This window comes from Macaca fascicularis, chromosome 15 (assembly GCF_037993035.2).
Source record: "Macaca fascicularis isolate 582-1 chromosome 15, T2T-MFA8v1.1".
NCBI lineage: Eukaryota > Metazoa > Chordata > Mammalia > Primates > Cercopithecidae > Macaca > Macaca fascicularis.
Window position 1 is genome coordinate 47,028,595 of NC_088389.1, and position 21,694 is coordinate 47,050,288.

The following is a 21,694-nucleotide window of genomic DNA, read 5'->3' on the forward strand; positions in this document are numbered from 1 at the left end:
TGCCCAGGCTTGAATGCAATGATATGGTCATAGTTCACTGTAAGCTCAATCTCCTGGGTTCAAGGAATCCTCCTGCATTAGCCTCCTGGGTGGCTAGGACTATAGGGATGCTCCACCATGCCCAGCTAATTAAATAATTTTTTTTTCTTTTCTGTAGATGATGATATGGTTTGACTGTGTCCTTACCCAAATCTTAACTTGAATTCTATCTCCCAGAATTCCCACGTGTTGTGGGAGGGACCTAGGGGGAGGTAGTTGAATCATGGGGGCCAGTCTTTCCCATGCTAGTCTCATGATAGTGAATAAGTCTCATGAGATCTGATGGGTTTATCAGGGGTTTCCACTTTTGCTTCTTCCTCATTTTTCTCTTGCTGCTACCATATAAGAAGTGCTTTTCACTTCCTGCCATGATTCTGAGGCCTCCCCAGCCATGTGGAACTGTAAGTCCAATTAAACCTCTTTTTCTTCCCAGTCTCGAGTATGTCTTTATCAGCAGCATGAAAATGGACTAATATAGTAAATTGGTACCAGAAGTGAGAAGTTGGGGGTGGCTCCTGAAGATAATCAGTATTATTTTGCCTGGCAACTGCCTCAGGGGAGTCCATCACTGTTGCCTCTGGCAGTGCAGGGTTCATCTCCTCAGACAAAGGTGGAAAGGCTGGTGGCAGCCCGAGTCAGGGTGCGGATGTTGCCACTACTGGAGATGGGGAAGCTGTTTCTTCTGGCAAAAAAGGTTCATCAGAATTTACAAACTCAGCATCTCCAGCTTCATCAGGGTCCTCCCACACATCCCCATTCCAAGTTGCAGGTTCCCATTCTTTTCTAATCATTGCCCTCACTTTAACTGTAGATACCTGGCGAGGCTGCGGATGCACCTTTCATTGCAGGTCAGCCACTTGCAGGATAGGAGCTGTGTCTGTTTTTCCAATTTCAGCTCTTTCTCTACAGGAGATAAGATTCTCACTCAGGGCAATTTTAGCAGATTTGAGGCTCAGCATCTGTTTCTGAAGCCAGGAGACGCAATCCCTGAGTTCATTGTTTTCTTTTATCATTTTGTCCACTGAACTTAGGAGCAGCCAACCAGCTTCATTACGTATCTTGGCTCTCCACATATGGTCAAAGGTATTACATATAGAGTCACTAAACTCCTTGTCTCTCATGAGTGGTGAACCAGGAGTGTCAAATGCATTTATTTTGCATAACTCTAAACAGTTCATGCCAAGGACTATCAGTGTTTTCCATACTATTGGAAGTAGAGTCCTTAGTATTTTTGGGTCTAGTTATATTAAGCAGCCAACTCCAGAAACCCCAAAACCAACAAAAGAACTCCATCCTTAATATTCTGTTCCTCTAAAACCATTCCTGGTAACAAAATCTGTATTAGTCAAGGTTCTCTAGAACAAAAGAACTAATAGGAGATATATATGTATAATATATATATGCACCTATACATATATACACATATATATACATATATAGAGAGAATATTTTATATATATATACAAATATATATATATGACTTTATTAAGTATTAACCTACACAATCACAAGTTCCCAAAATAGGCTGTCAGCAAGCTTGAGGAGCAAGGAGAACCAGCCCAAGTCTCAAAACTGAAGAACTTGGAGTCTGATGTCCGAGGGCAGGAAGAATTCAGCATGGGAGAAAGATGTAGGCTGGGAGGCTAGGCCAGTCTCACCTTTTCATGTTTTTCTGCCTGTTTATGTTTGCTAGCAGCGGATTAGATAGTGCCCACCAGATTAAGGGTGGGTTGCTTTCCCCCACCCACTGACTCTAATGTTATTCTCCTTTGGCAACACCCTCACAGAGGGTGTTGTGATTAATAAAGAAATTGGGCACTTTCTTTTGAAGGAGAATGATCAATACTTCACATCCTTCAATCAAGTTGACACTCGGTATTAACCACCACTGATGTGTTCTTGCTATGTTGCCCATACTGGTCTTGAACTCCTGAGCTCAAGTGATCCTCCTATCTTGGCCTCTCAAAGAGTTGGGATTACAGGCATGAGCCACCATGCATGGCCAGCTCATTTATTACTTATCGTTTATTTTAAAATTTTCATCTAGTTGGATGTCTTAGATATCTAATTCTTTTTTATTCCTAATTTAATGCCATTGTGGTCAGAGAACATCCTCTTTGTGCTTTTAATATTGTTAAATGTATCAAAATTATTTTCATGGCTCCAAGTATAGTCTATTCTAATAATTATGCACACTAAAAAGAATGTATATCCTACTGGTATTGATTGTATTGTTTTAGAAATATCAGTTGATAATGTTGATCAAATAATCTATGTCTTTGCTGATATCATGTCTAGTTCTATCAGTCGCTGAGACAGGTATTTCAGCAATTAAAATATCTAACAATATCTCTAGCAATTAAAATCCATATTATGAAACTGTCTATTTATTCTTTATGTATTTTGAAGCCCTATTACTGGCTGATACTGAAAGTTCTGGTAGTTGTTCAACTTACAGTTACACATTAGTTTTCTTTCTCTAGTAGCTGCTCTTGTTTAGTCTCATCCTATAAATATACAGCTTATATATACAGCTTATTATTTGGTTAAACAGTCTAAGGTTTATGGAGCAATTTCTCTTAGAAACTTATTTTTTTCTGGTACTCCATACAAATTTAAGCCATTTTGGCCTCCCTGAACTCTGATCTCTGTGTCCTCAAGTTACTAAGACTTCTGGTCGGGTGCGGTAGCTCATTCCTGTAATCTCAGCACTTTGGGAGGCCAAGGTGGGTGGATCACTTGCGGCCAGAAGTTTGAGACCAGCCTGGCCAACATGATGAAACCCCATTTCTACAAAAATAAAATAAAATGAAATAAAAAATAAAATTAAATAAAAAAGACTTCTGTGTTGTGCTTAGATTCCTCTTCCTTGATTCATCCTGTAGAAAGCTGGGGTAATCACTGGACTCCTCATTTGTTTCTCTTCTTTCAGGCATCATAGTCTTGTGCTACCTATCATATAATATGTAAAAATAGTTGAGTCGTTTTATATATTTCGTCCAGTTTTCTAGTTGTTTATAGTGGAGGGCTAGTCTGGTACCAGATACCCCACCATGGCCAAGGATGAAAATATAAAGTTTATTTTTAGGTACCAAATCACAAGAGCTAGAAAGCTTCTTTTCTAAAGCTCCCATTCATCTGAAAACCTCCTTTCATTGGTCAGAGTGGGGTAATTAATATGCTTATATCCGAACCAATCTCTTTGGTGTTCAGACTATTAATTGTAAATCAATCACTCTGGCAAGGCAAACTATATTCCCTAATTTGTTTAATCCAATCAAGGCCCGCTCTTGAAACTGGAGGTGGAGTCAGGTGACCTGAAGTATTCGAACTCCATAATGAAAGAGTGAATACCTGAACTTAAATTATGAATAATGTTTAGTTGAAAGAAGGAGGGATTGTATTTTGAAATAGGTAACAAATATTCACTACACTAATTTTATAAATGAAACCAGAAGGACAGAGAGGTTAAGTGAGCTGCTCAATATCTCAGAGTTGATAATGACTGAATTAGGGCTTAAACTCTCACCCATTTGACTCCAAAGACGATGAGGATGATGGAACAATATTTGAATGGAACTTTGCAAATTGTAAAATACTTTATGGAACCTTCTCTTATTTTAATGTTTTCATGAATTCAGTGGCTTAAGCCAGACATTGGCTCTATTTTATAGTTGACGAAACTCTGCTGTAGAGAAGTAAAGAGACTGATTCAAGAATACATGGCTCGTGTAGAACTGGGACTAGAACCCAAACCCTAGTTTTCTTTCCATTGAATACGATCATTCCAACATTCCTTTAGTTATTTAGCCCAATTTTTGGTCTTTTGCGCTTTCTCTTACCTGTTCAAAAGAATAGATTCCAGAACTTCCTTGTAATCCATTTTTTTGGTTGTTTTTAAATTTTGTAACTGAGTTCCTTTCACTGGGAGTTGCAAACCACATAATGAAAGATAAAATAATGTGTTTGTTTTATCCCTTTTCTTGGGGAAATGTCTCGGTTGATGGGATAAGTTAGCTTCTCTTGGGAATTTGAGATAATCAGAAATTGATTACTTGAATCGTTTTAATCTCTATCATTTTAATCTTTTCATGCAGAATTAAGGATGGTCATAAGTCATGAACTACAGACAAGAAGAGTTGCAATACATGTTTTTTTTTTCCCCTAAAAGTTAAAAATAAAAAATTACAAGATGGTATCTTAGAAAGAAGAAGGGTTTTGGAGTCTGAGAGCTCTCAATTAAACCTCAGCCCAGCTACTTAGTAACTTAACTGTTTTAAGCCTTAGTTTTCTCCATTGTAAACTGAAGACAAGAATAAGCTCTTGGCAGGGTTATCGTAAAAATGAAATGAAATAAAATTCCTGGTGTAGCATCATTAAGTAGTTGATGCTCAATAGTGATAATAATTATTTTCTTAATACTGTGAAGAATTCTGGTGCTTTGGAGCTAGGGCGCTAACTCTTATCTCTGCCAGGTCCTTTCTCCCAGCCTCCTTAACATGCACCAGGAAGAACCTCAGGGTCCTCAAGTCTTAGAAAAGCTGGTTAGGTAAGATGGTTACCTTACCTTCTCTTAGCCTGGAAGCTGTAGTTAACCCTGACTTTTGAGAGTAGAGTAGAGGGTAGGTAACAGGTGCTAGAGCCAGATTGTCACTCCCTGGCTGTGTGACCTTGAGCATCTTTCTGAGCTTCAATTTCACCATCTGTAAAACAAGGATGTGATAATAAATGTATCTATTTCCAGAATTAGTTAAAAAGGAAATGAGATAATCTGTGTAAAATACTCAGTGGCTCACACATAGTAAGAACTCGAAAAGTCCTGCCATATATTGCTGAAATTATAGAAGAACTTGGAGTGGAGAATGAAGATGATTTCCTGGTTCTCCATGAACACTGCACTTAACTCCCAATATACAGGGTTTCCCGACTAGATTGAGCTACTTGTTGGTTTTGTCTAAACGCCTACATCATTTTTTTCTTTGTTTTTTGTTTCCCTAAGAACCACATTTCCCCCACCTCCTCTCTGGAAATTGAACTGCAGAAGTTGTAATAGGTACATGCAATAGGAAATGCTACGTAGGGCAGATTGACTCTGGCTAAAGCCAGTAATTCCCCAAAAGAGGATGAGAAATGTTACTGAGTTAGAAAATGTGGCAAGCAGAGGATGTTGAGGGGCATGGAATAGTGGCCACAAGGAACTTGTGGAAATGATGTTAATGCAGTAGTGAGAGCAAAAGTTTGAAGACATTGGGAGGGTAACTATGGGCTTGAGGGGCAGAGTAAAAATACATTTCTAGGTCTGAGAATGAATAAATGAGTAAAGAGATTTAAGGAAGTCAGATAATAAATTCAACTAGTGGCAGCCCAGTGGGATGTGGTTTCACCACCCAAAGATCTTGAAAAGAAACTTTATTTATTATTATTATTGTTATTGTTATTATTTTGAGATGGTGTCTCGCTTTGTTGCCCAGGCTGGAGTGCAGTGATGTGATAGCAGCTCACTGCAACCTCAACCTCCCAGGTTCAAGCAATTCTCCCACCTCAGCCTACCGAGTAGCTGGGATTACAGGTGTCCACCACCATGCCTGGCTAATTTTTGTATTTTTAGTAGAGATGGGGTATCACCATGTTGGTCAGGCTGGTCTCAAATTCCTGACCTCAGGTGATTCACCTGCCTCGGCCTCCCAAAGTGCTGAGTAGGAAACTATATTTATTGAGCAGCTGTTATATGCTAGTTAATGTCACCTCATGTAATCCTCACAGCAACACTGTGGGGTAGGTACTCTTATCACATCCATTTTGAATGAATGGAAGTGCATTTTGAATAATAATTTTTCAAGATCACATAACTAGTCAATGTTAGAATTAGCCATGTTATTTCATTCACTTTGACATAGTTACTTGCCTTCTGAAAAACCTGTGAAATAATTCATTTTATTTTATTTCGATTGATACATAATGTACGTATTTTCAGGGTGTATGTAATATTTTAATACATTCATATAATATATAACAATCAAATCAGGGTAATTGTGATATCCTTCACCTGAAACATTTCTCTTTTCCTAATGTTGAGAACATTTTAATTATTTTCTACTGGCTCTTTTGAAATACACAAAATTAATTATTGTTTACTGTAGTCACTCTACTGATTCATCAAACAGTAGGCTTATTTCTTCTATCTAACTGTATTTTTGTACCCAATAATCAATCTGTCTTTATCTCACCCTCCCCAATCCCCTACCTAGCTTGTGAAATCTATTAGAGATGACAACAATTTTGTATAAACAAAAATCAAGTAGATACATTATTGCTAAAAACCGGTCATTAAGAGAAACAGCAGTAAGTGGAAAATAAATTTGTCACAGTGAGGACAATTATTGATAAGCTAGGAATTACATGCACTGTAAATGCCAACTTAGAAATAATCTAAAATTATTTGAGTGTTAAATGAGGACTATGTGCATTAGAATAGTTTTAATATAAAATTTACCCTCTTCCCACAACAAAAGAGTACTCCCTACTATATCTGGCATCTGAAACTGAAAGTATTCAGAGAATTCGCTGCCCCACCAAAGTCTCCTAGTAGTGGGATTTTGATGTGTTCTGATCTTCTACCCTAGAGCAAAGGAAGACTGTCTTTAATATTTCCCCATGATCTGTCTTTGAGAGAATAGGATTGTGGATGAGAAAGTTGGGTTCTTACTCTCTGCAGCAAAAGAGCTTTGTAGAAGCAAGTTGAGGATTATTTGTTTGTTTGTTTGTTTGAGACAGGGTCTCACTACGTTGCCCAGGCTGCTCTCAAATTCTTGGACTTAAGTGATCCTCCTGCTCCAGCCCCCAACAGTGCTGGGATTACAAGAATGAACCACCACTGCACCCGGCCTGGGGAAGTATGTAGGACTGGGTTCACTCTCAGGTATGATTTAGCATTTTTTGTTTTCAGGAAATAGAGAGATGCCTTTACACTAAGAAGAGGAACTCACTCTAATGATTCTTTTTTTTTTTTTGAGATGGAGTCACTCTTGTTGCCCAGGCTGGAGTGTAGTGGTGCGATCTCAACTCACTGAAACCTCCGCCTCCCGGGTTCAAGCAATTCTCCTGCCTCAGCCTCCTGAGTAGCTGGGATTACTGTTGCCCACCACCACGCCCAGCTAATTTTTACACTTTTTTAGTAGAGACGGGGTTTTGCCATGTTGGCCAAGCTGGTCTCAAACTCCTGACCTACCCACCTTGGGCTCCCAAAGTGCTGGGATTACAGGTGTGAGCCACTGCCGTGAGCCACTGTGCCCTGCCAAATCTAATGATTCTTTAGTGTTGTGATGATGAATGTGCATAGTGCAGGGCTGTCTCTTGTAGTCAATGACCAGTCCCCGTGGGCAGGGCTTGGACTGTAATCCCCAGTAAGGAAGAAGAGGAAGTGAGTAAGAGAAAAAGTTGATGGAGAAAGAAAAATACTGACAGGTTCCAGATTTCGTTTTCTTTCTTTTCCTTTCTTCAGTTTAGGGTGGGAGGTAAATAACAATTTTCAGAAAGTCAATATAAATGTAATTCCCTTAGGGCAACAGAGATAGAATCCTTAAAAATAAGTAAAAATAACCAAAAGTAGACATCTTTTGGAGAATTTCAGTTCATGGACAGTCCAGAGAGAGTTGTAGGATTTCCTTTCTATCCTACCAGAAGCATACTTTTACTGTCTTCCCCACTAACAAATTATAATAACTGCTAAGTAAAATAGTGGAAGTACAAAAACAAAAATAGCATAGCAGCACAGGTCAAATTTGAGAAAGTTACTTTTCTTACACATTCTATGGCTATGGGAGGAAATAGGGATATAGACCTGTGGGGAAATAAATATCTTGGTATGAGAATATATTTAACAAGGGGGAAGAAACGACAACCTGTGAGATTTGCTACCTAAGGAGAAAAAAAATTATCTGCTGTCTTCATACCTGGCTTTTGTTCTCTTTTCCAGGCCAAGAATATGGCTAAAAGTTATTTCTTGCTGAAAGGCTGCTGAGGGAAGGGGAATCCCATAGTTACAGGGCTTGATTCCTGACTAAAACATTGTCAGTTCAAAAATTCCAGCAGTTCTTTGGTTGTGTGTGTGTGTATGGTGGAAGGGAGGCAAACATGTTATGGGAAGACCACCACAAATACCCTATTCTGGATTGGAGAGGAGGGAGACCACGTAGTTTCAAGGAACTAAAATACTCTGCTATTCCTTTTTTTTTTTTTTTTTTTTTTTTTTTTTTTGAGACAGAGTCTCGTTCTGTCGCCCAGGCTGGAGTGCAGTGGTGCTCTATTGGCTCACTGCAACCTCCACCTCCTGGGTTCAAGTGATTCTCGTGCCTCAGTCTCCCAAGTAGCTGGAATTACAGGTGTGCACAACCATGGCAAGGTAATTTTTGTCATTTTTAGTAGAGACAGGGTTTTGTCATGTTGGCCAGAATGGTCTGGAACTCCTGGCCTCAAGTGATCCACCTGCCTTGGCTTCCCAAAGTGTTTGGATTACAGGTGTGAGACACTGTGCCTGGCCAGTACTCTGCTATTCCTTTTGACTTCATTGAGGATAGAGTTGAATCTTTGTAGATTTTGTAACCTTTAAGAAAATGTTACTTTTCCAAATGTGATTTAGCCTGTACTGTTACTTAAAATTATTTATTATTCATATGAAATATGTGTATGTGTGCTTTCACAGTTATCCACAGGCCACTGGGAGTTGGGTATAAGGCTAGGAAAGACCAAAAACACTGATAATGATCAAAGTCTCCCAAAGATCATACTTAGAAACTCATGGTGCTAATTCAGTCAGAATAACCTGGATTTTTGGAAATATCTTCAAGTCCGACTATTTTATTCTGAAGCTTAAAGGCCTTAAATATGTATTTCCTCTGACTCTCAAGTTGAAATGCAGTCCCCAGTGTTGCAGGTGACTGGAGCATGAGGGTGGATTTCTCATGAGTGATTTAGCACCATCCCTTTGGTGCTGGCCTTGCAGTAGTGAGTGAGTGCTTGTGGGATCTAGTTGTTGTAAAGTGTGCAGCACCTTCCTCTCACTCTCTCTTTTGGTTCTGCTCCTGCCATGTGAGATGGCTGTTCCCTCTTCAACTTCTGCCATGATTAGAAGCTTCCCGAAGCTAAAACTGGCACTGTGCTTCCTATACAGCCTGCAGAACCATGAGTCAATTAAACTTCTTATAAATTACCCAGTCTCAGGTATCTCTTTATATCAATGCAAGAATGACATAATACAGATGCCTTTGGTATAGAAGAGAAGTTTCTATTGAGGAAACTTTCTGCTGTCAAGCAGGAAAAGAATTTAGACAGTTTTAACTTGATCATATCAGGAGATATGATTTTTACATGTTAACAATATCTAGAAAATGTAGGTTACATGAGCTACTTTTTAGATATTGAAATTGGAAAATATTAAATGAATTCACATTATAATGTTACACGCTTGAACTTTACTCAAAAACAATCTGAATTCTAGAAATGCTTCTTCTTTTATTAGATAGAGCAGTAACTCTGAACTTGTTTTTTCTTTCCCTTCCTTTTGTAATAATTTGTTTTACAATATCATAGCAGATGTTTGTAATTTTTGGTTGCCCAGTTTGAACTCTCAACCTATATTGGGAAACTGCTTTATATTTGAGTCTGGGTAGCAGGCAGAACCTGAGAATGTTTCCCAGCAGAAGAGGAAATTCTTGCCACCTATACTCACTGTGCATGTGTGTTTTAAATGAAAATGGAGCATTTTATTGGTGTGTGGCCATTGAGAAAATAATTGTTAGTCAAAAAGTCCCTTTCCAGGTTTTCATATTGATCAAATAAAGTCCCTGAAGATACATTTTATTGGTTAGTTAAAATCTGGAATATATGCAATTAGAAGATGATTCTTCAACTTTTCTTTATTAGTGAGCTAAAAAATATTTAGAATATTTTTTATTAGAATGATTCTCCCTGCCTACATATTGGAATCACTTGGACAATTATAAAAATGCTGATGTCTACATACTATCCTAGAACAAATTAAATCAGTATCTCTGTGGTTGGGATCTAGATGCTAAAATTATTCCAAAGCTTCTCAAGGGATTTTAATGAACAATCAGGTTTATGAATAATTGATTTAGAGCAGGGGTTAGCAAACTTTTTGTAAAGACCAGACAGTAAATATTTTAGGCTTTGCTGGCCTTATAGTGTATGTTGCAGCTACTCAACTCTGCCATTGTGGTGCAAAAATGGCCACAGACAATATATAAATAAGTGGGAGTGGCTGTGTTTTAGTAAAACTGTTTACAAAAACAATCCACAGACCGGAATTGGCCTACCAGCCATGGCTTGTCAACCCTTGATTTAGACTAGAGAGAAGGACAAGAGGATTTTTTAAAGAAAGAGAAGCATTTTAGCAATGCTGCAGTAGTACCTTCTATCTTTTATACTACCCTCAAGATGTTGTTGTTTCACACCCAGAATGCTTTGAAATAAATAAAACCTAAATAACAGCAGAAATTACCCATGTTGGAACTTAAACATATGAAAAAAAGTTCAATGTCACTGATAATTAGAGAAATGCATATCAAAACCACAATGAGATGCCATTCAGAATGGTGGTTATTAAAAAGTCAAGAAACAACAGATGCTGGTGAGGCTGTGGAGAAATAGGAACACTTTTACACTGTTGGTGGGAATGTAAATTAGTCCAACCATTGTGGAAGACAGTGTGGTGATTCCTCAAGGATCTAGAACCAGAAATACCATTTGACCCAGCAATCCCATCACTGGTTATATACACAAAGGAATATAAATCATTCTATTATAAGGACACATGCATGCGTATGTTTATTGCAACACTATTCACAATAGCAAATACATGGAATCAACCTAAATGCCCATCAATGATACACTATATAAAGAAAACGTGGCACATATACACCATGGAATACTATGCAGCTATGAAAAGGAATGAGATCATGTCCTTTGTAGGGACATGGATGGAGCTGGAAGCCATTATCCTCAGCAAACTAATGCAGGAACAGAAAACCAAACACCGCATGTTCTTACTCATAAGTGGAAGCTGAACAATGAGAACACATGGATGCAAGGAGAGGAACAACACACACTGGGGGCTGCTGGTGGGGGTGGGGGTAGGGAGGGCATCAGGATAAATAACTAATGCATGTGGGGCTTAACACCTAGGTGATGTGTTGATCCGTGCAGCAAACCACCATGGCACATGTTTACCTATGTAACAAACCTGCACATACTGTGCATGTATCCCGGAACTTAAAATTAAAAAGGAATTACCCCTGTCCCCTTGTCCTTGAAAAGTTACATACAATTCAAGAATCTCAACTCATGGCCCATATCCCAAGGACTTGGGAAATGCAGATTTTAGCGCATGGTTTCACTTATATTCTCAAGATTACTTCTTGTTCTAAAATTGACTGCGTCACTTTTTCTATGGCTGATCTCTTCTCTCTCTTCCATGACAACCTTGCTTTCTCCCCTTAATATATGCATAGCAGACTCTCCTGAAGTTCTGAGGCAAAGAAAGATACTTATCTTACAGCAATACAAACAACTTAAGTTTGATTATTAATATCTCTCTTCTAAAAAGTCTCTTGGCCACCTAAGGAGTTTCCCCAAACATTGTTTGACATTAAATGATTATAATCAAACTATCTCTCTTATTAAAATAATAATTTTTATTCTATGACATGTAGAAGAATATAGTGCTATATTATGACAACATATGTCCAAATTGGGGTACTATTTCAGTTTTAACAGTAACTGTTTAGATTCATAAACATTCATGAACCATCAGCCTGAGAGAACAGCATTATCATAGACACATGCAAACACAGAAGTCCAAACCAAGTAGCTCACAAAGTATATATATAATATATATAAATCAAATTATATAGTGTATACATCTTATATAAATTATATTTAAATAAAATAGAATATCCCATATTCTATATGGAATAATATACTATGACGGTATATATGTCTATCTTATAATATTAATGGTATATATTACACTACATATATATTGTATATACTCCATACATTATAGTATATATAGCATATCACATGATTTCATTTGAATATATTTTCTTTTTTTTTTTTTTGGAGACAGAGTCTCACTGTGTTGCCCAGGCTGGAGTGCGTTGGTGCCATCTCAGTTCACTGCAACCTCTGCCTCCCGAGTTCAAGTGATTTTTGGGCCTCAGCCTCCCAGGTAGCTGAGATTACAGGCGTGCATTACCATGCCCGGCTAATTTTTGTATTTTCAGTAGAGATGGGGTTTCACCATGATGGCAAGGCTGGTCTTGAACTCCTGGCCTCAAGTGATCCACCTGCCTCAGCCTCCCAAAGTGCTGGGATTACAGGCATGAGCCACCACTCCCAACCTGAATAGAATTTGCTTAATGAAAATAAATTGTTAACTAGGTGGTAAGGCATCAAGGAATTACTATCCTTATTTTAACTTTTTCTGAAAATACCTCTAACAGAAGCTGAAATTTCAAGAGCTCTTAGCATACAAAAAATGGGTCAGAATCTTGCAAATGGTACTAAAGGGTAGAGCATAACCTTACTAAAGCTAAAAATGGAAATGTGGGAACAATGGAATATGAGGGTAGCAAGAAATTTAGCCTGAGAGAAGTGATGATGTTGAAAGAGGGAGTAGCATGGTGAGAATTAAAGTGGAATTCAGCAGATAGTGCCAAGCTATATGTGCACAGTGAACTTTGTGATCTGCATTAATGAATAGGTCTGAAACTTAGAATTTATAATAGAATCTGTATTTCAAAGCTCGACAGGACTTCGGAAGGAAAAAGCACATTTACCAAGCACTAACTATGCACCAAGCATAACATTTTCGTACAGGTATTTTCAGGGAGGCAATACCTTTGAAGTCAGTTAATCTAGATGCAAATCTTGGCCCTGCCACCTTTTGTGGCCCTGGAGAAATTAATTAACCTATTTAGTTATTTGGTTCCTTCCTTCCTTTCTCCTTTCCCTTTTTCTTTGCTTAGAACTTAATGGAACACACTGGGTTTACTTTGTTGGAGTTTCTTTTTTTCCTCTCTTCTTTCTTATCTCCTTCTTCTCCTTCTCTTCTTCTTCTTGGGTTTTTTTTTTTTTTTTTTTTTTTTTTTTTTTGGAGACGGAGTCTTTCTCTGTCACCCAGGCTGGAGTGCAGCCATGTGACCTCCGCTCACTGCAAGCTCCGCCTCCTGGGTTCAGGCCATTTTCCTGCCTCAGCCTCCTAAGTAGCTGGGACTACAGGCACCTGCCACCACACCTGGCTAATTTTTTGTATTTTCAGTAGAGATTGAGTTTCATTGTGTTAGCCAGAATGGTCTCGATCTCCTGACCTCGTGATCCACCCACCTTGGCCTCCCAAAGTGCTGGGATTACAGATGGGAGCCACCGCGCTCGACCCAGAAAGTCTTCTTCCTTGCAAGAATTTTGTGTGAATAAAACTGAAGTGGTTCTCTGAAGTGTATGGAACATTGTAGCTACTCAGTGGATGTTAATTTTCTGCTATCCCTTTAATAGTTTAGAACACTGAGGCTTACAGGTTTGGTGTCATCTTCGATGAAGAGATTTGGCCAAATTTAGGTTTTTTTGTTTTGTTTTGTTTTTTTCTGGTTTGATACCCACCTCCCCCCACCTCAATTATACTTTGTCACCACTCAAGTTTGAATGATGTCTACTAGGTAACGTGAACACATCTGGTGATGCCACATCACTAGGCAGTTTCTAAAAAGGCAACTATTCCTTTCTGTTTCCTAGAAATGCGTAAAAAGTAGCCCTAACATGGAGACAGCAAGGTAGATGACCAATCAACTGTCCCTGAAGTTACATAATTTAATCCAGTGGTTGAATTAGATGGAAAAGAACTGCAAGATATTGTATAGTAGGAAAGGACAGGCACTTAGATGATCTGAGTGGAACAGTGAAAGTATTTATTAATGAAAAAGTGTTTATTGATGGGCCACTGGGATGGTGGAGCTAAGCTTTTGGGATCCTGTGGCTATAATATGAAAGCTATTTTTTTTCCAACTTTGAGATAATATTTCATCTGTCATTTTCTGGAATAATTGGACATTAACAAGACATTAAACATTGAGCTCACTGATTCAGATTCACACAGAATAGAAGCTTCAACAAGTCTCTTTTCTTGGGAGAGGTCAAGCTTATCTAAGCACTCTGAGACTCGTGTGGTATTATTTACGCTGGACAGATGCAAAAGGGCACTGGCTTAAACTCCTTCTCTTTCTCCATTTGTTTTTTATAGCAAAATATACAAGGATGATCATGCCTGTGTATTGTACAAGTCAAAAGCCATGTGACTTGTGGTTTTATGAACTTAACTGGTAGCTCTTTCCAATGGGTAGTAGCCACCCCGCTCCTAGGAACATACCCTAGGGGCAGATATGTAGATTTGTTGATGGCAGACATGAGACATCATACCCTTTACTGGGGCTGTGGTCCCAGTGGTCAGACAAGAAACAGACATGCTGAGTGGTGTGCTCTCAGACAGTAAATGGAAGGATTGATGTCACTTGATAGTCCATATTTCACAATAAGGCACGAAGTCTAGCTCTCTCTCCCTTCAGAACTGAATCATGCGCACAAGCCTAAAAAAGGAAAACTAAAAGCAGAACATGAAGAATATGTTCCATTATAAGCTCAGGAGGGAGGTGAAAAGTTTAAGCAAATGAAAAACAGAATCATTGTCAACGGTTGGATATTGTGATTCACATACAAATGCACCAACTCATTAACCAACTGCCAATAGTCTTTTGGGGGCAGAAGAAAATATTACAAGATACAAGATGGATATTTAGCTAGTTTTCCTTAGCATAATAAAATGCAGGCTTTCGATCTTTTCCAACTCTTATGTGCTATGGAGAAAGGGTTTTAGTAGAGAGTGGAAGAACAGATCCCTGCCACAGGGACACAAAGCTGGTATAATCAGAGGAGGGAAAAGACCGTATTATTTAGGATAAACAAGAAAGGGAGAGCAATTTAATTGGTTCCTGATGTTCCATATAACACAGGCCAGGGCTTTTAAAATCCAGTGGCTTATTTTTATTTGTGAATATATTTGAGTTTTTAAAAAAACGGGTTGTCTGGCTGGGCACGGTGGGTCATGCCTGAAATCCTAGCACTTTGGGAGGCCGAGGCAGGCAGATCATGAGGTCAGAAGTTTGAGACCAGCCTGACCAACATGGTGAAACCCTGTCTCTACTAAAAATACAAAAATTAGTCGTGCGAGGTGGCACACGACTGTAATCCCAGCTACTCACGAGGCTGAGGCAGGAGAATCGCTTGAACCCGGGAGGCGGAGGTTGCAGAGAGCCAAAATTGCGCCACTGCACTCAGGCCTGGGTGACAGAGTGAGACTCCATCTCAAAAACAAAAAACAAAAAACAAGAAACAAAACCAAAAAAGCGACACAACAACCGGTTTTCCATCTGTGTTGGTGGAATTCCAGTCAAGGAACTTCGATCCTGGCCGCTTTGATCTTGTGTTCACCTTTCAAAACCATAAAAAGATCTTCTCTTTTCCTTTATGTAAAAGTACTTCCAGCCAATATTTAATATGAAAGGGATGTTTATCAGATTTGGGATGAGCATATTGAAGCTATTCAGAAGTTGATGCTTTCTTTCCCTGGCTCTTCTTTTTTTCATATACACTTTTTTTTCCCCTTACCAGTCTCAATGCCTTAACTATATTTCCTGTTGTGGATTTGTATAGCTGAGAGAAGTATAGGTAGAAATGAAGTTCTTTTAAAAGCAAGTGAGAAGACTAAGAATTAAAGGGGAATTGCTACGTAAGAGAGAAATGTGCATTAATTCAATTGCAAAACCTCTGACTGACAGTGAGCTGTGATTATTTCAGAGAACTGACAATTTCAGTACTGTGTGTTTGCCAGATCTTGATCTGAAGTCCAGACTTAGAGGCGGTATTTGGAAGATAATTCTCAGTGGGTGCTGTTGTTACATTTTTTTCCCTCCTATCTCTAGGAAAGCTATCTGTCTATAAATTATTTAAATTCAGTAAATCAAATGGGTTTCTTTGTGAACTTTTGCAAATAAAAATGGAATTCGTTATTTTAAAAACAAACTGAGGATGATTAAACAGTTTTTTTTTTCCCACGTGAAAGAAGTATCTAGTTTCTGAATCATGAAGCCTCATGACCTGAGACAACTCTAAAGCAAACTAACATGTTTCAATCCACTTTCCCCATAATATTTTTTATAAGCTGTGACACTCATAAGTTAACTTACATATAATTAACATGTTTCTGATACAAGGTAAACATACTTGCAGCATTTGTGTTTATCTCAACCTTTAAAACAAAACACTCAGTGAAAGACATGCCTCTATTTTAAGAAAAATAATTTTTTGATCAACCTTAATTTACAAAATAAGACACAATAGGATGAATATTTTCATGTCAAAAAGAATTAATTACTTGACCAAAAAATTACTACACAATTCCTTTAAATTACAGACGCTGGCAATACTATTTAAGGATACTTTTACTAACCCTAATTTCATCAACATGTAACTTTTCAGTAACAGATTGCAATAAAGGACCACAACCTTCTAATTAGTTGCGTTTTAACTGTTTTTAATAAAACAACCACAGTCTTTGCCTGTATTACACTTCTGCAGGCAACAGTTTTTGAAAAGATTTTTTTTTCATACTCTTCTAACACAGAACTCTACTGGAATATTTAAGCCTTTTTTCATAAGGTCTATAGGATGGAAGCTTTCTTGAAAGATAATGAGCTAGTAAAATTATGGTGAAGGATAAAGGTGCCAGGACAATGTCAGCTTTTAAATATCTATTTATCATACATTCCAGATGATAGAAAAGAAATGCTGGAGCAAGAGGTCAGCTGTTTTAATGTTTCTCTCTGAATCAAAGAGGGGAGGGGACTTTATGGATCCCAGCTGTGCTTACTTTCGGGTTTCCTGGCTCGTTACCATTCCGTATTCTGTAGTCTACATGTCCAAAGCTCAAGGGAGATTTTGATCCAGCAGCTCTTGCACAAGTTAGTTTTCTTTTCTTTTTTAAAATAAAGAATTTCAGATACTTGTAATGCTTAGCATGCTGCCATGATGCACTTAAATGCCAGGCCAAGGCAGGGCAGGGGTGGTGGTGCAGGGATTTGGGGGAGACCGGGAAAGGAGGAGACGGGGAGAGGCTGAGAAAAGAGAGATGAAGAAAGAGGGGAAAAGAGGAAGAAAGACTCCCAGAAAGTGAGCCCAGTAGTTCCATTAGGTGCCAAGGATAGAAAAAAGGGAACAAAGAAGGAAGGAACCAAACAACCAAGAATTGAGAGGATTAAAGGACCTTATGTATTTTTTTTTAACCTCTTTTCTAGGTCAGTAGTTCTTTTTTAAAAAAGTTTTTTTGAAACAGTCTTGCTCTGTTGCTCAGGCTGGAGTGCAGAGGAGTGATCTCGGCTCACTGCAGCCTCAACCTCCCAGGCTCAAGGGATCCTCCCACCTTAGCTTCTCTAGTAGCTGAGAATGCAGATATGCACCACCATGTCTGGCTAATATACATTTTTAAAAATTTCTTGTGGAGACAGGGTTTCACCATGATGCCCAGGCTTGTAGGTCAGTAGTTCTTGAGTGTTAGTATGCATCATCATCATCTGGAAAGCTTACAAAATACAGACTCCTAGGACCTGCCCAGAGTTTCTGATTTGTTGGGATGGGGCTGGGGTCCAGGAATCCTCATCTGAACAAGGAAATACTTAATAGTAATACTAGTGTTGAAAAGCAGTTCATCCAGGTATTGGGGCCTTGGAGAGGTTGCTTGAAGATGGGCTACATGCACTGGATGAAGTCACATACACAGAAAGAATGAACATTTCAGATGGAACTGGAGGACATGGGGAGAGAAGTGTCTAATGAGTAAAACAAAAGTAACAATAATGAGATGTGGGAGAAGGGGGGTTGAAAGAGGAAGTGAGTAGCTACAGAGATCCATTTTAGATTATAACATCTAGATTTGCCTACCAAAATGAAATAGACGACCATGTTGCTGTTAAGACATTCATTAAATTAGAACTTACGGCTAAATTTCTTGATCCCGTAGTCACATATCCCAACGTTTCTCTTTGAGATACTTACTGCACAACAGAGAAATCATAAGAAAGTACCATCAGAAGTAAATGACTGACTGAAATAATTGCCCTTATTCCCAGAGAGGAAGATGGTATTTCAAAGTAGCTGAAGCAAACCTGTTGCAGAAGAGACAGGATCGAAAAATTCACCAACAGAAGGATGGAAGCCTGTTATTCTCTGTCTCAAAAAAGAAAACTTCAAAGTTCAAGTGCCTGTTTTAAGGGTTTAGAGTTGAAAATGGTACCTGGTTAGCCACTGATGATTACAAAATTTATATGTATAAAAAACTTGGAGGCAGCAATAGGGTTGGAAGGAAGCCTAAAGTTGGATTCACACAATACTTTACCTAAGTTTGAGAAAGTCAGCTGTTCCTTTCAAGGAATAAGGGGTGACAGAGATTACTGGTATTGGAGTAGGGCTGGGTAAAGCTATCCTAGTCTCTTTTTTGGTGTGCCAACAAGGATACTATTTCCTGAAGCAGATTTACATGTCTCACTAAAATGTCCATAAAACCACAGAAAAAAAATGAAAACATGAGTCTTCAAAAAGACAAACTATCGTCTGCATTCTGGAGGGAACTCTACTTAGACTATCAAGACCTCGGAATAACCTATACACATGTCATCACTGCAGTCTCGTTGTCTCAACAACATTCACGTGCACTGGTCTACCAATCTCTTTGGTGTCCTATGTCCTCCCAGGAAGGCATGTGCTAATGTCAGGTGCCCCTGTATGGCTCACACAAATGTGGGAAGCCATCTATCCAGTCACTCTCTCGGCCAGTGCTGCATTATAGCTCTCATACATTGTTGGACATCACATTGCGCAAGTGTAGTTAGGGGTTCTCCTAGTCCCAAGAAAGCACTCCATGAGCTCCAGTGTTCTCAGTTTCCCTGACACCTTTTCTGGGTGTTTTCCTCTAAGAGGAGGAAAGTGAGGACACTGGTTTCTGATTTCATCCTCTCCTTTCTCTCAAAACTCTGCTAGAAAAAGAAAGGATGGACTTTCACTCTTTCCTATGTGGCAGGGGCTTTGTTGAGTGCTGTCTACTTTATACTTGTAATGAAACTCTATGATCAAGCTAGTAATTGTGTAAGTGAGAACTCAGATAATTGAGGAAATCCCCTTCCTGTCGGTCAAAGCCATTTGACAGTCAGAAGCTGAACATTGACTGCTTTCTTTCTCTTGCGCTCCTGCTGTTAACAGTCCTAATCATCCCTGACTATCACCCAAACTAGATGGATAATCGAAAAAGGAAAATCACATTAAAATACTTCAAAAATAATTTTCATATTGCATAAATATTTCCCCCAGTTTATCATTTTTTAAAAAATCCCTTGTTTTTATTTATAGGCATTTTAAATTATTATTTAATTTAAACCTATCAGTCTTTTTCTTTATGCTTTCTTCCAGTGGTGTCATGCCAAGCCATTCCCAAGTCAAAATATTTTTTAAAAAATCAATCATATATTTTTCTAATGCCTTTGTATGTATTGTAGGTATTTATTTCATGAACAACCACTGCAGTACCCCCTTAGTAAATAATACTTCCTTTCTTCCCGTTGTTCAGGGCAAAACTTTGGCATCATGTTTACTCTGTCTTCCTCTTATGTTAACATATTAAATCCCTCAGCAAACCCTCTTAGCTTTTCCTTTGAAATATATTCAGAATCCAACCATCTCTTGTCTGGTCAATTGCAGTAGCCTCCTAAATGGTCTCCTTTCCCCTGTTCCCGGTAGCCTCTTAACATGGCAGGCAGATTGTTCTTCTAATACTTGTTATTTTTCTGCCTAAAACCTACCAGATTGCCATCTCATTCAGAGGAAAATCCAAAGTCCTTCCCATAGGCTGCAAGGCCCTCTGTGGTCTCTACCACAATATACACACCAACTCCCACCACACCCAACTTTCTCTGACTTTCTCTCCCAGCCTTCTTTCCCTTACTCCTTTCTCTCCAGCTATGACCTTGACCTCATTGCTGTTCATTGAATAAGGGAAGCAAACTACCATCTCAGTACTATTGCACTTGCCTTCCTTTCTACCTGGAATGTGTACTCCTGTCCCTTCCTCACCTCCTTATCTGCTTTCCTCAGGTCTCTCTTCAAAGGCCATCTTTATAAAACCTCATTCCCGATCACTTTATCTAAAATAAGCACTCACAACACTTATTGCTACCTGACATATCACTTATTAGTCAATTTTCTGTCTCCTCCCATTAAAACAGAAGCTTGAGGGAGAGCTGTGTTTTGTATATTATCGTATCCCCAAGGTCCAAAATGGGACTCTACTATCTTTATTAAGATGTCTTTTTTTTTTTAAACATTTTGACCACATTTTGGTACGATTGATGAATAAAATTACAAGTCACTTTTAAACACCTAAAATTAATTGTATGTACTTATTTTTAAATTTCATAATAATGGAATCTATATAATGTTGCCTTTCAAACATTTTAATCTATACTTATGTCAGATTGGTTTGTACTTTGTTTTACTGTATTAAAATCTCCTTGTATTTCTAATAATTTTTGCTTTAGATAGTTTAAGGCAATATTGCTTGAAGCTCAAAGGTTCACTACTGTAGCTTTTTGATAAATTATGTTGTGTATTCCTATGAACTGTCCATGTTTACCTCATTTAATTTTTTCCTTGAATATTACTTAATCTGATCTTAATAATGCCACCCATGAGTTTTAAATTAGCATTTGGCTTAGTACTTTCCCATCCTGTTTATTCTCAAACTTCTGTTTTCTTTTCATTCTAGGCATGCTTCTTAAAAACAGCAGACTTTTTAAATTCACTCAACCTTTAAAAAAATGTTCAAACTTGTTTTTATTGCTACCATCCATGTGTCCTTCAATTATTTAGAAAGAAATCTCAGACATCATATCATTTTACATTTAAATATTTCAGTGAATATCTCAAAGAGAATTCTTTTAAAACATAATAGTGTTATCACACCTAAAAATTCATAATAGTTTCTTAATATCACGAAGTACTCAATTACAATTCAAATATTCCAATTGTCTCTCTTTTTTCTTTTTCTTTTTTTGAGATAGGGCCTCGCTCTGTTGCCCAGGCTGCAGTGCAATGGCACAATCTCAGTTCACTGCAACCTGTGCCTCCTGAGCTCAAGCCAACCTCCCACCTCAGGCTCCCGAGTAGCTGGGACTACAGGTGCATGCCACCATGCCCAGCTGATTTTTATATTTTTCACAGAGATGGGGTTTCACCATGTTTCCCAGGGTAGTCTGAAATTCCTAAGCTCAAGTGATCCACCAGCCGCGGTCTCCTAATGTGCTAAGATTACCAATGTGAGCCATCATGTCTGGTTCATTTTTCAAAATATAATTTATTTGTATGAGAATCCAACTAATATCTAAGCATTGAAATTGGCCAATATGTCCCTTAAATTCTATTTATTCTAAAGATCCACCTCTATCTCTGATTTTTTTTTTCTTACTCCACTCTTCAGTCAAATTCC

General features: G+C 38.3%; 1 long non-coding RNA gene across 1 annotated transcript in view; it reads left to right on the forward strand.

Moving 5' to 3' along the window:
• The first annotated feature begins 300 nt into the window (after nucleotides 1-300).
• LOC135967550 (uncharacterized) overlaps nucleotides 301-21,694 on the forward strand; it is a 40,209-nt gene continuing 18,815 nt past the window's right edge. The window contains exons 1-2 of the long non-coding RNA XR_010581724.2: nucleotides 301-440; nucleotides 6,814-6,958. This is a non-coding gene — a long non-coding RNA (uncharacterized lncRNA). The remainder of the gene's footprint in view (nucleotides 441-6,813; nucleotides 6,959-21,694) is intronic.